The sequence below is a fragment of the Eleginops maclovinus genome, chromosome 12 (assembly GCF_036324505.1).
Source record: "Eleginops maclovinus isolate JMC-PN-2008 ecotype Puerto Natales chromosome 12, JC_Emac_rtc_rv5, whole genome shotgun sequence".
Taxonomy (NCBI): Eukaryota; Metazoa; Chordata; class Actinopteri; order Perciformes; family Eleginopidae; genus Eleginops; species Eleginops maclovinus.
Window position 1 is genome coordinate 11,338,105 of NC_086360.1, and position 17,645 is coordinate 11,355,749.

Genomic DNA, 17,645 nt, shown 5'->3' on the forward strand with positions numbered 1-17,645 from the left:
ATCAATTTGTCCAATGAGGAATCAAAGAATGTCTCATGAATGACTGTTTCACAGAGCAGATACTGACATTTCTTTGGGGGTTACTCACTCCCTGCTCTCTAATGAACGATGTAAATGAGGTTGCTTGAATGGAAAGTACCAAGCTACGTGGCTGACGGATTTCACATCATCACAATAAAGTAAATCACAGATATTTTCTGGTGTATAGACACAAAGAGGAATTTGATAGGAATCGAGAGAAAACTACCGGAGTGTGTTAGCAGTCATTTTCATTATAGGATGATTGTCAAATATTTATAAAAGCAGATTTACTTGGCTAATGCATGTTTATTTTGCTGCAACGTCTCAGTGAGTTCAGTTCAGTTACTCAATGACTATTTGTAGTTAGTTAATTCTTTAATTAAACTAAGTGAACACATCGCTGTTTACACACCGACATGCGTGTTTTTTGGTGGCATTGCATTTGGGCCTGCTGGGTTTAATGCTGGTAGAAAATTGGTGTATCAACTAGAGAAGGATTTTCTTTCTTTATGTTTTTCATCACTGTGAGTCCAGATAATAACCCTTTCTCTTTGATTCTGAAGGATGGACTGACACTTATTGCAGATGTTTTAAGTTGCTCTACCATTAGTCTACATCAAAACGGCATTGGAAATCGGCCGCATGACATCACGTCATCTTAGCCGTGGGAAACATACAAAACCAGACAGCTCAGAAATGCACAAGTACATTACTAACAGCTGCATTTAAAAAGTAACAGAACAAATGTATTTTTTACAGCTTGTCAGAAACTAAGCTTTAAGTTAAAGTCAATTTCGGTTTCCTGATGTCTGTCATTCTTAGGATTTTGCAGCTGATCACATTAACAATATGAAACAACGAAATGACAACCACAGACATGTGATTTTCCGTTGGAATCTTTATGGTGATTTCTGCAAGAGAGCATGCATACCAGCCAAGCATGCAGGCAGAGCATGGATGAATCACAGAGAATCTCAGATTGCAGGGCTCCAGCCACTGTAATTGATAGTCAAACCACCATCCCCCCCTTTGGGAGAAAATCTACAGCAAAGAGTCCAACCACATCCAGTTTGGATCTCTGCCAGCGAATTATTCATTGCTGTAGCTATCTGGGCCAATGCAGAATCATAAGGATTACACACCCACTCACACTCTTACACACACACACACACACACACACACACACACACACACACACACACACACACACACACACACACACACAGTAGTGCCCTATCTAGGGGTAGACTGAGCTCTTTTCTGGAAGTCAACTTGTTGGCTGCGGTGGCTCTCCACACTAAATAGCGAGGCTAACCAGTGTTTGCTTTGTGGAAATCCCTTTGGCGTTTGCAGAGGAAAATTGGGCGTAAGGCTCACACAAGTCTATTGCCCTCCTCTCTGCAGTCATGTGTTGCATGTCATGTGTTTTAAGTAAAATATGTATTAACTGCTGGTGGGATTAAATGCAGACTACAGAACTGAGAAAATCCATTGCCTGGATTGTATAAGCAATGCTAAAAATAATCACATTAAATGGCCTTGTTATGTTTCTTGTGCCGCTAGAGAAATAGACATTTTAATGAAAGCCTGAGCTGCTGAGTTGAAGGTGTTATACTTGGAAGAAAATATTTGAATAAACACTCACCCGTATCAATCGTGCTACAGTTGCCATGGGGAAAGTAAGTTGGGGAATAGTTCAACGCATTTAAGAAAAATAAGAATGATATTACATGATCATATACGTTTATCCCTATATGTGTGAAAGTACTGTCACAATAATCAGTAAACTTTATTGCCAGTGTAAATCGATAGTGTGAATGATGAGCTTTTCAGTGATTTCTTAGGCAAATTAAAGTGCATGAATGATGCAAGCAATCAAACATATATAAAGCAAATACTTAGGTTAACTAAAGTATTGGAATAAACTATCAAAAATACGTAGCTTGAACTAATGGAAATGATTAAATAAACAGTTGTTATATTCAGCTAATGTAAGATCCTAAACACAAACAATTGTATAGTACAAAATGATCACTGGCGTTACGTCAGACAAGAACGTTTGGTAACCACTGGTCTGTAGGTTGTTTTTCTCCCCCTGCCCCATGATCCAGGATTGAGCTCTCCCCCATCAGGACTCGACCTGGCAACCTGCAGGCCTAAAGTGAAAGCTCAGCCAGAGTTGGGGCCCAGGACCCTTATCATCTGGTTTCTATTCTCCCTGCCCTGTCCAATGAAACCTGACCTCCTTTAGAGGAGAACTGAATTATGGGCCCATCAATAAATACCATATTTCCCCCTTTGAAGTTGCCTACGTGATGGAAAGTGGTAAGATGTCATGTGTTAAAGTTATTACCCAATGCCTTCGCACTAATCTATTTGCTTTGTGCTTGATGTTCCTGACTTTTGAAGACTGTTGTGGCTTCATCTATTCTGACAGCAGCCAGACTGAACACTTTTTTCCCTCTGCCCGAATGTCAGAACTATTTTCAATCTCCCCTCGACTTTCTCTAACCCCGGCAGAGGTAACCCAGCGGGAAGAGGGAGTGGTGTGTGCATTACAGGGGAAAGATTGGCTTTGAATGTTTCGTGACAATGGTGGATAATTTTACCAGCTGGTGAATAGTCTGCTCTTGAGTCATTTGGAGGTGCCTATAAAGCTTGTGTGTAATCTTCCTGCCTCCCACTCTTTAATTGTGCCTCTCACGGAACAAGTTGCTTTTGTTAAAAGAGTAGATAGCCTAAGGTCCTTCTGATCCAACCAGAGAAAAAAGACAAGACATATGGATAAGATGTACTTTCTTAAGAGTTTCTTAAAAAGATGCTTGTGTGTTTTTTTGCTTTGTGTGAGGCACCAAAATGTAATGAAAGGCAATAAAAGTCCCTAACCAGATTTGAATTCAGCACTTTGCATTCAGCTTGTACATACCCAAAGGCCAGCTTAGCTAGAAGAAAAGTAAAGTTTATACAACACATAGTGTAGAAAATGAGTCAGATAACAAGGCACTGTCAATATCGAGAAGGAGTTTTGGAAGGAGGTTTTGGTCATTGTGAGACACTCCGTCAAGGACTAAGTTTACTGACTAGACCTGCAAAAATGAGTCCGCTAACAAAATTATTGGCCAATTACTTCAATACATTTTTCATTGTTAAATGAGTTTTTGCAAAAATTCATTTGCAATCACTCAAATATGGAGATGTTCCTGCTGTCCTTTGTTCTAGATCATATTAAACTGAATATCTTGGACTAAATAACTGGGGTATATTTTTAACGATTTTATATTTGTTATGGCAGCAGACAAATCCATAATGACAATTGTTTTTAGTTGCAACCCTTATAGTGACGCCTTCACTTGACGCACCAGGAGGTACCACAGTGCTTCTATTAATACATTTTTAAAAACTCTAACATTTGGAGCACAATTATGGATTTTTCACATTTATTTCATTCCAACAGTAAAAACACCCACATCTAAAAAGCGAAAAAGCAACCCGGCAATAATAATGTTGAAATGAAAATGTCCACAGCTACCATGGAGCATTGCAAAGGCCCCATAACACACATAAGTGATGTTGGAGCCTGGCTGCTATCTGCACATGCTCAGTTTCAATGAAGATATCATGTTTAGGAGCTGCCCTCTCTAACAGGTCAGAGCTGAGGTTATCCCTGCAGGAGCAGCTGCCCGGGATAATGAGCAGCACACTTGTGCCAATGGTTGAAAAATACCACGACCATTAGGAAGCCTCACGTGAGAAGAGAAGGAAGCGAGAGGAGGATGATTGCATATAAGTACAAAGTAAAGTGAATAAATCCAACATCTGCAATTACAGCAATAAAGACAGGCTGGTATCAGACGGTATCAACATATTAAACCTGAAGAACTACTGGTGTAAACTGGTATTGGGGTTGAAAGGAACACAAATAGAAAGTTTTGGGAGAAATAACTTTGTCTAAAAGAACTTGCTTTCTTTTTTCCTGGGAGTTTATTTCTTTGTATAAGAGTGCTGATGTATGTTACGTGTTTAAGAAAAGATGGCACACTTATTTCAGGCTTTCCTTTTTACAACAGAGCATCTGTTGACAGAGTCATTGTGTCATTTCAGCGGTGCGTAGGAGGAGGTGTGAAGATGTTGTCGGTGATATTCATTACAAGCCGGTGTATCAGCCCATCAAAGGTCTCCTTTGTGGAGGGGATCAAGCTAGAGGCAGGTTGAGGCTTTAGCAGAGACGCCTGTGGTTTGCTCTTCCTCTTGGTTTACTCTTTTATTCTGCTGTTGCGTGCTTCTTGAACAGAGCTATTGAACCAAGTTAAAAGGGCCAAATATAGACTGATATTTAGAGGAGTTGGTTTGTTTTATGACCAATGCTGATGCAAAAATACATCCAGACCTTTGAATGTGATTGATTCACAACTGTGACTTTCATGGTCCTTGCTGATCAAGGTCTCTGTGAATTTAGAAAACTCAAAAACGTTCAAATATGTGCAGCATATACACACTTTAAATATATTTGAACAACTTTTTACATAACGGACTGAACCGGTTAATATATCACCAAATCAAAAATAATTCAAAACCTTTTTTTTAAAAACATTTGCTGATTTCGATTTTTAGCTTTTTTTGTTTTTGGGCTCTGGATTGTTTGGAAATGTATGCATATTTCCTACTTTCTAGCATTTAACACACACGATTATCGGACTTTCTGCAGCTACTAGAACAAGAATCAATATCAGAGTCAGTAAGTTACTAAGAGATCAAGTCTGTTTCATCTTCAGCCATGCAGAAAGGGATATGCCTCCCATATCAGCATTTAAATCCACATGAAAGCAACAAAGGGGAAATGGAGAAAGAGATCCAGAGAGAGATAATATCCATTCAGATGCAGAAGCCACTGAGTGACTCAGTGCCTGAAGGGTGTTTGCTGTCCGGTGCAGGTTGTGACCCTGCAGGACAGAACGGCCTGCAGAATGATCTGTCTGTTGAGAGAAACTGCTGAGCCCCTCAGAGCTGCTGAAAACCACAAGAAGCTGCCTGAGACCTTTGACAGGCTCAGATCAATTAGCAAACACCACCGCAGCCTCAAGGCTTGTCGCTACTAAGATCATCTCACCTTGACCAGGAAAGGTCACAGTTTCAGTTTGAGTTTTCCTCACTAAAGACAATGTGATGTCTATCGTACAGAGAGGAATTGGTTGCAGAAGTAGAATCTCACATGGCTGTTTGACTAATGACCGCTCAGTCATTCTTGTAAAATTACCAGAGCTCGTATACATTGATATTTTAACTTGATTTACAAGTAAAATCTTCCTCAGCCCAGATGGGAAACAATAGACTGCAGAGAGCTGTATCACAACTTGCTTCAGCTTATGTTATTATAATTTTTCTTTAAATTGAAAAAGTAGACCTGCACCTCAGCTTTGGCTATATTGAAATTCATGCCATTTCGTATATTGTAGCTCACTTTTTAAATCCCATGATTAATTAATTGTATCATAATACATATCAATAAATACATATAAAATGTGTTAGGAGATGTCAATAAGTGTAAGGTTCATATAATGGCCCTCCATGTGAAAAGTGAGGAGAATTAGCAGGAGTTTTGTTTTGGACTCATTGCGGGAACGTGACTTCCCCCCTCCATTCCTTCAAGCTCAATTATCGGCCCTTTTTGATTCCTCAGGGCCTGAGTACCCAGCAGCAGGCTTCAACTTGTGCAGGGTCTTGGATCTCTGGTCTAACCAGAGGAGAGGGCGTTTCCTTAACACATAAAGTTTCAGACTCTACACCCCTTATGTCATTCATTCAGTGTGCCCAATTTATGGTCTGGATTTTATTGGTGGTGCATGAATTTGTTTTGGCAAGTTATTTCAAGCCTAATGTTTTGTAGCTGTAAAACACAACGTTTTACTTTAAAATGTATTACCACTGAGCAATGAGATGGATTACATAAACAAAATCAAGAACAGATCATCAAAGTGTCCCTACAATCACACAAAGGGACCAGAAAAGAGAGAATAAACAAGAGAAAGATGAAAAGAGGGAGCACATATGGAGGTATTAATTTCCCTTCAACATGTACCTCACTCTCCCTCTCTACATCCATCTCTATCTTCCTCCCTGTCCGCCCAGACAGTTTTTTTCTGTACTTTGCAGGGAAAGTGTCCAGTGGCGTGGACAGATTTGTCTTTCCTAAAAGACTAGCTGACACCTGCCTTCTGCTTATTTAAAGCTTTTACTGGCCCCGTTTTTTTCACCTGCAGAGAACAGGGACGTCCAGAGAAGGCTTTTAACCTAACGCTGTGATAAATCCAGGGAGGCCGCATCACCAAAAGTTGAAACCAATTTTTGTAGTTCCATGCCATTAAATGTTCAGGAAACTTAAAGACCTTATCTACTTTTAAGGCATTTTCATGAATACAACACATTTTTTGTCATGGAGCCCTTCAAGCCTTTTCTATTCAAATGGATCGGATTGGATAGATGAGGCACATCATTTGCCAAGCCATTTTTAACATACTCTTTATCCAAACCACTATTGGATAAATGATGCATTATTTTGATCTTTAGATGAACATTGTTTGGCTTGAGAGAAACTTCAATTACTTTTATATTTTATTTAGTTATTACCAAGCATAAAAAATGTTCCAGTGAAATAACAACGGTTTAACAGTAAGTAGGTACACTTAAAATACACCACAAGGCGCGTTATGTGTTAAAGGAGCAATGCACATACACACAAGAGTAAGGCGTTTTAAGACGATAAAATACAGGAGCAAATCTGTAGAATCAAACCAATAAATACCACAACATGACTTGACAAGCGAGACAAGAGGGCAGGAGGCTGTTTTGCCAAAGGATATTGGAAACGCGCATTCCAAAAGCTTCAATTATGTCTCTCCTTCTTATCAATTTACTTTTGTGTTTAACTCAGCACTTACAAGTTCACACCCATTATTTTGTCTGGTTTGCATATCCTTCGAAATTATTTTGCTGAAATATGACATCAGGCTTTCTGACAAGTTGTGGAAGTAGGCTGCTGGGCTGCAGTTAAAGTGTGTGCATTGGGGCAAAACTCTTAAATATAAATGAAGTATTTTGTGTGAGTATGGGGACTTGAATGCCCCATTCAATCCTTTCTTTTGTAATCTAATCAAACTTCCCCACTCACCAGGGTTCAGGGGGGGAGGGAGGGGGTCTCTTGTGTTAGACAGCTTACTGCAATTAAAATTTATTTAAGGCTTACAAGGAATCCTTTCACTCTTGAATAAATCATAGTGAATTCCTGTGACTTTGACGAGGTTTCCCCTCTCTATAATTATCCTCTGCGCAACAAGCGCTGAGAGAGCAGCTCTCCTTTAACCCCCCTGCAATACCTCAGAGCTTTACACTTGTAATGAAATCATAAAATAACAACAACTGCAAATTCAGAGTTGTCACTAAGTCTGTTATTTGAGGAAACGGGTACAAGCCAGATGACTTCATTGATGTCACTTTGTGTGTCGTATTTATTGTTTTATTGCTGAGGGGTGTTGGTACCTCAACTCTTAGTCCCAACACTGGAGTAAAGACAGACAGGTACTGACATCCCGAGGAGTGTCACTGTGAAATGTGACACACTTCAAGAGACTTCAAGTTTCAACAGGTTACCATACATACTGCTTTACTCATTGTAGCTACAGAGTTCACCCAATTACTCTTATGTTGTGGCCTGTTCTGTTTTTTACACTGGAAATACATTAGTGGCCAAGTAAGCAATAGAGGGAAGGCAGAAATCTTTAAATCTTGCTTCACTTTCTGATGTGCTGAGAACAATGTTAAGCATAAGATGCCACATGTATCTCTCCTGCTCCTCATTGCTGTGTTTGTAGCTAAACTAGATGTTGTAGTCTGGGATATTTCATTCTAGTGTTTCCACTGTTGAACAGTATTATTTTTTCTTTTGAAAGCTGCAAGTTTGATAATGCAAAGTTAATTTGCTCTGTAGTTCGTGCTCAGTGTTTTTTAACACAACCAAAAGTCATTTCAGTGGCCTTATCGGACACTCTGTCTCTCCCTCTCCTTTTAATGTTGTAGCATTTCCCTCTGATTGCTTTGCCCTTGTGACCGAGTGTTGAATTAAATGCCTAATTTAACATGGACCTTTTGTTGGCCGCTTCTTTGTTGAGAAGCTCTTTCTAATCGTGCAGTGGGGGCCGGGGTGTTGTTGTCGGCTCGGCAGCACTCAGTCCGCTCTTATTGTGCCTCTGTGACAGCGTGTCCTTGGGCAAGGCAGCAGAGCTGTCAGGTCCCTCTGTCACACTTCTCTGCAGGCAGGACATGGCCAGCCCACGGCACAGCTAGGGGTCCTAAAACGCAGGGCAGCACCCCTAATATCCAAGGATGCCTACCTTGGTTGTTTAGCAACCCACTCTGTCTGACAGTGTTTGTGTTTTCGTGTTTGGCTGCTGTGTGATGGAACGCTGGTTTTGGGGGTTACAGTGAAACTAACCAAACAACACGATGGGCACTTTTGTGGCCTCACTAAAGAGGAGGAGCTTTCAGGAGAGCCCACTATGTGTCCTTTCATACTTCTGAGTTATGGGAAGAACACACACACACACACACACACACACACACACACACACACACACACACACACACACACACACACACACATACACACACAGGAGCACAATGTAGAGTCCTGTACAATTGTTACAAAAAGCTTTATTGTATTTCCTTATTATTCACACGTTTCAATGTAATTATTCATCCGACACATTTTATTTGATGAATTGTTTGGTACATACAATTAAATTAAAATCAAAATATATATAATAGCATAAAGAAATGCAATTAATTTCTTATTCTGGTTTTATGTATATATATATATATTTTTAAATCAACATTTACATTTGAGAAGTCACCAATTATGTAATAAATATTAACTGAATTGATCCTTAACCACATGCTTATTATTGTAGTAATAATGTCATTATCTCACTAACCTTAACAAAGTATTTATTTGAACCCAACGTGTAATCCTAATCAAACCTTGTTGTCGAACAATACAACAGATTTATGTTTTAAACAGAGATCAGTAGTGGTTTTGGTCGGATCTGCAAATGACTCTATGTTGCATTTATGTGAGCGAGACAAGCTATGTACTTCTAGTTTATTGTTTGCGGTTTTATGGGACTTTTAAATGAAATAACTAGTCCTTCAAAACATTTTTTTAAAAATTGTCCTTTCTAATCATGATGAGTACCAAGCCTTTTATGTCATTCAGATTTTGGATTCCTATAAATTCAGGTTTCTAAACCCTTCATTGACTACAGTAGCAGCAAGCCACAGTCTGCTGGCAGCGAGTGACTGAACCGGCTTCATCGTTCTCTCATCTCCCCTCTAATCTTCTGTTTGCTCAGCTCTCTGCCTTGTCAGTGTAGTTTGCTTAGGTCTTACGCCCGTCAGTACAGCTGTATTCCTCTTTCTCTAGGCAAAGATCATTTGTGATAGATTTTCAGGCAGAACATTTCCTCAGCTGCAAACCCAGGCTTTGGCTGTAAAACGATTAAGGAATGTTTCTACTGAACAGCAGCAAAGTCAACATCCTAATGCTAATGAAACACAGTTTTTGTGACTGCAGCAAAGATAGATCTTTTCATGCATCTTGAAGTGCAATATGCTATTCCCTGTAATGAAATAGTTCTGTCTAGCTGAGAGTTTGCAAAGAAGGACAATACCACTAACGTTTGTACGCTTCATATATCTGGACAACAGCCGGTTAGCTTAGCATTTAACATGGCTCCTCTATTCGGAGTTAGCTGATTGAAGATATATAAGTGTATGTTTATAAGTTGGTCGTCAATAAGTGAAAATAAATTGAGTACAGACATGATGTAATAAAAAAACAGGGTCTCCATCACACAATGTGTAGACACATTCAATTTTTCAACTGTTAAATGGCCCACTCAGTATGTATGTTATTCATATTTTATATGATTTTTAATTATTAACTTAACATGGTAAAAACATGGCTTGTTTAATCTGTAGAAAAAGTAAATGTAAAAACAATATATTTTTTGATTATGTGTTTGAATGAAGCAGCAATTTCTCTGTATTGTTTCTGTACAGATTAAACTAATGAGATTTAGATGTGCGGGCAGACCTTTATGCTTAACTCTGCTGGCTCTCGCTTCATATTTAACATACACACATTAAGGTGTCGTTTATTCCCCTCTCAATTTCAATAAAGGTTAAATCATTTGGCTTTGGCTTTGTTGTGCAGTCCTCTTGTAATAATTCAAACAGATCTATAACATATTATATATATATATATAACATAAGTATTAATGAAAAAAAGGTAAACACCTCAGTACATTTATTTTGGCCACTTATGGTGTGTGGTTATAGTTGTGCGTATTTAAATAATGGCAAAGAAAAACTCAGAAATATAAAACGTACTACAGTTGAGTACTTAAACAGGCGCAATGAATAATGACTGCTAGGCGCTCACTGACCAGCCCCGCAGCTCGGCACGGAGAAAGAGAGCGTTGTTTTCCGCCGACCTCGGCAGCCAATGACTCACACTGGAAGGTGTTGCCAACAGACAGAGCTTGACAGTTTAATATTTATGCTGTCAATTCTAAAAACTAACCTTGGTAATTAGGGGAGGTGATTCCGGACAGATGTGGAGCGCGGGACAAAAGAGCCTCTTGTTTGGCTCTAGTGAATGCAGCCACCTCTCCCATGACAACATTTAAAAACAGGCCCAAAGTCATTGGCAGCGCAAAAGTTGGCTGCTGCACGTGCTGCATGAGGTCACATTTCTTCATGCCATGATGTCAGTTTTGGGTGGGACGTCACGTCAGGCAGCATTAGAGCGAGCTGTCCTGTTGACTGTAGAGCAGTAAGCAGCATTTCATCAGTTTAGAAGCTGAAGAACGCTCAAACTAAACTGAATTTAAAACTTAGCAACTCAATATTTTGCCAACAGTGAGACTGTCAATACAAGCAGGTGTGCGACGCAGTTACAGTGACGGGTCTGTAAGCAAAGAGTTACAGGTGCGATTCTGTCAACACCAATATACCTGAGTGCAGACGGTACACTGAACTACTGTGACTGCTTTACTGTAAGTGAATAGAGTTACATTTCTTGATAGATTAAATGATGTCCTTTATTTAGCTGGGAATGTATTGTGTTACAACAGCAGCGAGTTATGAAGGCATTTTTGCAGGAATATCTTTTTTTTAAAAGACATTTATAATACATAAATATATGACATAATCAGGAGAGACAATGCAACAATGACCACTTTGCAGGCAATTAAACAATATTTTATCAGACATGCAGGGCTCTATGTCAGAGTGCACCATTTTACGACTACAAACTCAACGTTCTGTATTTAAAATAACACCTTTACAGCAACAAATTGATGTATTCCCAGTAGGGAGTGATACCCTTATTTATTTTTTGTCAGCTTTATGTTTTCTTCACAATATAATATCAGTCATGGCAATGGTACTTTACTGGATCAGCTGGAAATTAAACATCCAGATGAAAATGTCTTTGCATAAATACTATGTGCACAAACCAAAGATAAATAAATAAATCCACACATACTGGTGAGTAGATGTCCAGCAGTAACCACTTTCCTTCATTGACATTAAGCTGTGGTCATTGGTCAGCCTGACAGCCCGGCTCGGCCTCTCCTCTGAACGAACTGTCTGACCACTGACTGTAACTCTGTTTTCCCTCCTAACACCACACACACCACACCACACCACACACACCACAAGCAGCGGCATGTCCACAGTGAGACATCAGGTAATTCACAAGTTCAAACACTAATCATGCTCTCATGCCAACACTGATATTACTTTTATTCCATATTCCAATCCCTTTTACCTTTTTAAAAAGAGTGAACATCTGCACGTGGAACTACTGTATGAGCTGGAATTTGACACCAACATTTAAAACTGAAGATTACCATTCGAAGCTTTTCAAGGTTAGATATTTCTTTACACGAAACAAAAAGACCACGGGTGCTTATTCAACACCAGAGATCAGTATTCATAAAAATCCACCCACACTGCAGATTCCCCATAAAAAAAGAGCACTGATTATTGAGGCGAAGCACATTTTTTTCAGCAGTTGGTACTTTGTCAAATTTAACAACTTCACTGCTGACATCAACCAATAGCGTTAACCACAGACTTGGCTTATCCTCCTGTAACGTTTTAACATCAACATCATTTATTGACTTTCCCCCACGTCAGCCCACCTGGGCAGAGAGTGTGAGTGGAGTACAGGTAGCTGCCATAAACACTCAAGCTTTATCGTCAGAGGCAAACACAGCCAGGAGTCATATTTTACTCTCTCTAGTTTAATGGCAGATGACCTCAAGCCATTTATAGGCCATTAAGGACAGGCTGTAGCAGCTTAAGTTCATCAGAGGTGGTAGTGTAAGGTCGGGAAAGGCAGAAGACGTGAACGGACGGGAGGGAAGGTATTCAGACAGAGACGAGCATGCTGCTGTAAAGAAGTGAATTCCAGGTGTGATCTTACATCTGAATGAACCGAGGTAAACCCTAAATTAGTTGAAGTGTGGTATTAAAACATGAGACTGCATGATTTTCTTTCATCACAAGTATTTTGTTGATTATGGTCTCTGGAGGGGATTTGTTATTGGTAATTGGATTTTGTTTTATTGCTTGTTTCGCCCTTTAAAATAAAGCTTAAGTCCTGTATCTACAGCTTCAACTTAACGTCAATTATCTGCAATAGTTTTTGTTGAATAGCCTTTAGTTGTTTTGTCTATAAAGGATCAAGATGTCTCTGTCACAGTCTCCTGAGCTGAGGTGTCCCTCATACTGACCAACCCACAAAGAGTCTCTGACTGCGCAGTCTATTCTTTTATTTTGCAGCGTCTTTCATAAAGTAGTGGAGAAGTTACATTTGATTTAAATATAAAATATATTTTAGTTGTATGAATTTGTTTATTAATATTACATTTCTGTGGTGGAGCAAAGATTATAAGTGAAAAACATGGGACACAACAGAAGCTCAGACGAACTATAAAACCTTGGAAAACAGGGGGGTGGGGATTTGGGAGGGGGCCCTTCACTTAAGGTAGGGTTGTGTTGTGCTTAACCCAGGGATCTAGGCCTTGATATTCAGCAATATGCACAGCTTTGTGTGATGGGGGTTCGCCCCCTCATGCTCTGCCTGTGTTTTATCTCCCCTTTAACAAAGGAAGAGGCCCTGCAAACAGCCACCTTCACACCTCTCTTAGCAGCTCCACTGAATGAGCTCAAGCACCTCTCCATTCATACGTAGAAATATAGTACGCACAGAGAAAGTAGTAATGGTGAGCGTGCAGCCCTTTCTCCTCACAGTGAAGAGAATCAAAACCTATCCTAAGATGTAGTCAGATTTGAAAGAAGCAAAAGCACAGGCTGCTTTTCTGTTACTGGCAAAGAAATGTTTATAGGTTTTTCCGAAAGGACGGTTGAGGGGGGAAGCATTCGACAATACGCCCGAAAAAACTCCAGCAGCTTGGAACCTTTAAGAAAGTGCCAAATATGAATCACTGCACTGCGGATGCCAGACGGGCCTTTCCTGTGTTGCTAAGAGAGCCCCTTGCACTGGAACAGGCCGGGCTGCTGGAGGGGGGTTAAGTGTTTCGGATGGCTGTACAGTGCTGCACGCTAGATATGACTTGATGCTCCTATTCCTGCCCTGCAGCATGGGTGGTCTGTGCTTGATTTTATACTGCCACCTATTAGCACCATGAGCAAGTGATTTATGCAGCTGTCAACTTCAACTTCATCAGCTTCGTCTGCCACTGGTGAATTGTGGGTATGCTGGCAAAGCCTTTCCTCTCCGCACCTCCTTCTTTGGGGTGAAAGTAAACCACCCCTGAGAGCAGAAAGAAGGGAAAAATGCTGTTAAGGAGAAAAATACAATTTGGATAAATAACAACCGTGCATACCACTGAGGCCTCCTCTGTAGAGAACTTCGAGCCTAAACATCTGGCTGGCTGCATGTAAGGAAAAGACTGTGTTTGAGTTAAAGCAAGGTGAGAAAAGAGGAATTCATGGTCGCAACAGTTAACTAACAGCCAAACTGCTTTTGGATCACTCCTAGAAATATTAAGGGGCGAGTGTTTCTGGGAACAGTTCTGTGCACACAATGGGAAAAAGCTGCATTTATGGTAGAACATTTTTCTAAAAGTACATAGGTATCGTGGCTTAGACTAGGATATTGTGCTTGGGGAAAGAATGCTTTAAACCAGAAAAATCTGTTGAAAAGTAGTCGATTAAGTATTGGGTTTTGCATCAGGTTGTACATTATAAAGTACAAGAAGAGGAAGGTGTTATTCCCTGTGGGCAGAGCAGAGTAATGGGCTTTGCCTTGGTCGTAATGAGGCTGCTAGATCCATGCCGGACTCGTGCTGTGGGCCAAATTCAACAAACGCAGACATGAAAGAAAAGTGGACTGTGCATATGGGTGATTTACAGTATGCAATTCTTTACCATAAGGAGCATATTAGCAACAACAAAGCGCTTTTGGCTGCTACTGCGGCGCTGAAGGCGCTGCAGTTGAGATTAAAATGTTGAATGGTTGAAAAGACATTGAGGTTTTAAAGTGTCAGGGGCTAATGGCTTTCACTGCAGTTGCAATCAAAGAATGTTAAACTTTATTAAACACCTGTTAAAATAATATTTGTACAGTGAGTGTGTGTGTGAAATGTCATGTGGGATACATTGGTATTGAAAATCTTAAGATGTATTGGTCTTGATTAGAGATTTCCAAACTTAAACCTGAGGCTGTTCTTGCACGTTGTATTTGCAGGTGTTAGAGGATGAATGGAAAGATGTTGTAGTTGCAGAATGAATTCATGACTTGTTTTTAAATGTTTTAAATTTATCCACATGGCACCTTCCACCAACATTCAATGTTGGCACTTTAAAGCATTTAACCACAGAGTTACCAAAACAGCTAGCAACAGAGCAAAGAAGATACCAATTGTCAGCTTAAAATGTATGGTTCAAGTTGTAAGCTAAGGGGGGAGTTAGAGAACGTCACATACAAAAATTATGATGATTTGATATTCATAGGACATGTCCTCAGTTAAGACCAGATTTCTCTTACACACACTCTAACAGAGAAACCTGTGGACTGCTGCCACAAATCTATCCTCAGTAGTTTTGTTTTCTATCCTCACGCCGAACTTTACTACTGTATGCAGCTGTGTGTGCAGATGCTCCAGACCTCCATCACAGATGATTCCTGTGAGTTGTTGATGTTTGCTACATGCAGGGTGTGACTGGTGGCGAGGGCCTCTCCTTGGTGTAAAGTGGTTTACTTAATTTATGCTGGATCAGAAGCAAAGGTCATACTTTGGGATGAGAAAAGACTCCTGTTAAGGTCACACGCAGGCTTTCCAGATGCCAGAAAGTGTGATCAAACAGTTCCCAATTAGAACCATATAATTTGGTGACATTATGATATTAAAGATGGCAGCTTGGTTTTCCCAAGCAAAACTAACTTCACAAGCGGCTGACAATAATTCAGGGTTGCGTTGCAGGGGCTGTGTGTGTGTGTGTGTGTGTGTGTGTGTGTGTGTGTGTGTGTGTGTGTGTGTGTGTGTGTGTGTGTGTGTGTGTGTGTGTGTGTGTGTGTGTGTGTGTGTGTGTGTGTGTGTGTGTGTGTGTGTGTGTGTGTGTGTGTGTGTGTGTGTGTGTGTTAGGGGTGGTAGTCACTCCAGAATATGAACAGTACCCTTCAAATATGCATGTTTTTTGTCCAGCAGCAACATGACTTGGGAGACGAGGTAAGAACTGTGTGTCACAGGGGAGGCTTTCTACTTTTTGGCTATAACTGCTAGAAAAAAAAAACGTAAACATCATACAGACTGAATATCAGCTGTTTTGACTTCTGCCTGTCGCCATGGTGACATAAGAAAGTAAACAGAAAAACAATGACAACAACTTGTTAATGCTGAGAAATAAACAAGACACGGGTGAGAATGAGCAGTCTGCGTATGTGATGTGTTTCGATGGATGGTTCAAGATTTTGTGAAGTACATTTTCTGCTTTCTATTTGCTTTTTTTTCCTAAAGTAAAACCTGTGAACCCTGCTAAAATGGTAAATTGTTGATCACTTTAGTTGTTGTGTCTTGATTAGTTAGCTTTAGAGATGATGTTATGCTTCCTTCAGATAGAGCCAGGCCAGCCTTTTTTCACTCTTTACAATCTTTATTTGAATCTAAGCTAACTGGCTGCTGGGTCCAGCTTCACTTTTGCCAGGGTAAATGCAGAAATCCTGCAGTTGATATTGTTTCATGAATGTGTTTATTGACATTAGAGCCATCCTCATGTATTATTAATAATCCATCCGATGTTAAATTATGATGACTAAGATATCAGAACAATTATTACGTACATCATAGTATTTCACAGTAACTCAGAATTATTTTGTACCACTCCTGACATAAAGCGGATACATTCTACTTTAATAGTTTGTTTAATAACAGACATTTACACTATGCGCTGAACTGCGCCTACCTGATTAGAAACAACAAGCTACCGGTTGCATGGCAACTAGCATCAGTGCAGCAATACGTAGCATTAATGGTAGTGCATACTTTTCTGACCTTTTTATGGCATACTATACTATGCCATAAAAAGGTCATAAAGTCGTAATATAATTTCCTATCAGTTATCATATGCCATTTAGTCAAAGGACGGTATACCATTGTAAAAAAGAAAGGAAAAAAAAAACCCATAAAAAATATCATGGCCAAGTACTTCAAACCAATGTATCATCATGTCATTAAAAGTCATCATATAGGATGTCATAAAAACATTGATAGTATAGAGGAAAGCATCCTAAAACGAGGCCCGCCGGCCAGAGACAGCCTTCAGATGTTTTTTGTGCAATCCATGGTTTATGTGATGAATTAGAGGTGATGCTTTAAATACCCACTGTAGAGGGTAATTGACAGCTGGTTTGGTTCTGTTGGAAAACCTTACCGATGCGACCGTCTCTTCTTTGCTTTTCTTCTCGTTGTGAGGTCAATCAAGACTTTTGAGTGTGCTTTGAGCCCCACAAAAGTTGAGATATATAAAAAAGAACCACATGGAGGTGGCGTTATTTTTCTCATCTTTCTTAGCAAATGAAAGAAGTATTGGTATGGAAGGCATTCCCTCTACTATGGACTAAACCTGAATTTCCCATCATAAAAAAAAAGCTCACTTCTAAGGTTTTTGTGTGACTTATCCCAGCATCATCTAAGTAAAGAGCCGCAGCTGTGGGACCTTTTCTAACATGTGAATCGATACCTTTAAAATGCATGTGTGGCGAGAGAGAGAAAAGTTTGCTCAGTTCACTGAAGCGTTGTGACCCTTCATGGTCAGGTTGTCAGTGAAGCATACAGGAAGGATCCAACGGTGCGAGAGAGCGGGGATTCACAGGGAGGCTCAGAATCAACAGCCGAGCCGACTCCCAGAAGACTTCTGGCTGTCTCACTCTGTCTGTTGACACTTTCCTACTCCATTGACTTTTTCATTAACCCCTTATCAAAATGTTTTTCTCTCCCACACTCCACTGACATTAGCCCCACTCCTTGTCCCCCCACCCC